This window comes from Eumetopias jubatus, unplaced genomic scaffold, assembly GCF_037043125.1.
Source record: "Eumetopias jubatus isolate StellerSeaLion01/CBP00866 unplaced genomic scaffold, mEumJub1_p1.0 scaffold_10, whole genome shotgun sequence".
Taxonomy (NCBI): Eukaryota; Metazoa; Chordata; class Mammalia; order Carnivora; family Otariidae; genus Eumetopias; species Eumetopias jubatus.
The window spans coordinates 60643623-60644911 of record NW_028274816.1 but is presented as its reverse complement, the minus strand read 5'-3'; positions in this window follow the sequence as shown (position 1 = coordinate 60644911).

Here is a 1289-nt window from a genome sequence, read left to right as displayed (position 1 = left end):
GACTCCTCTTCTTTTCAAGAACTATCCAAAAAAAAGGAATTTTCCAAGGTATTCTGGGCCTTATATCTATTGGGTTTATTTGTGCATTTTCTTTTCTTTCTTTTTTTTTTTTAAAGATTTTATTTATTTGTTTGACAGAGAGAGACACAGCGAGAGAGGGAACACAAGCAGGGGGAGTGGGAGAGGGAGAAGCAGGCTCCCCGCCGAGCAGGGAGCCCGATGCGGGGCTCGATCCCAGGACCCTGGGACCATGACCTGAGCCGAAGGCAGACGCTTAACAACTGAGCCACCCAGGCGCCCCTATTTGTGCATTTTCTTACTCCTGGGCTACACAGAGCTGATAAAGCATCCAGATGGGGCCTAAATGAGAAATGTTTTCCTTAACTAATAGCCAAGGATCTGACCCCATCAGCAACAGGAATCTTGGACTCAACACCTTCCCCTAAAATATCAAGGGGATATTTTCAATACTTGCAGGACTTCAATTCAAAGTGACAATAGTTTGTTTTTGTAAAGAAGATTTTATTCATCCATTTGAGAGCGGGAGAGTGCGTGTGTGAGAGAGAGCATTTTAGGGGAGAGGGTCTGAGGGAGAAGCAAACTCCCCACTGAGTGGGGAGCCAGCTGTGGGACTTGATCCTGGGACTCCTGAGCCAAAGGCAGTCACCTAACCAGTTGAGCCACCTGGGAGTGGGAGAGGAAGAAGAAGACTTCCCACAGAGCAGGGAGCCTGTTGCGAGATCCCAGGACCCTGGGATCACGACCTGAGCTGAAAACGACTGAGCCACCCATGCGCCCCCCCAAAGAGAGTTAATACTAGAGATTACCTTTTTATATCACAAAGAGCTGCTTGCCTTGTGGGCAAACCATTGACAAACATTTGCTCTGTCCTTTTTTCTGTGAATATGCTTCTGTTTTTGAAATTCTATCATTTAAAAAAATATTTTAGGTAGGTTCCATGCACAACGTGTGGTGTGCACACGTGACCCAGAGATCAAGAGTCATATGTTCCACTGACCGAGCCATCCAGGGGCCCTCCTTCCCACCCTCCTTTTTGAAATTCAAAATCCTACCCACTTCTTTTTTTTTAATAAAGATTTTATTTATTTATTTGAGAGAGAGTGAGTGAGAGAGAGAGCATGAGAGGAGAGAGGGTCAGAGGGAGAAGCAGACTCCCTGCTGACCGGGGAGCCCGACCTGGGACTCGATCCTGGGACTCCAGGATCATGACCTGAGCCGAAGGCAGTCGTTCAACCAACTGAGCCACCCAGGCGCCCTCCTACCCGCTT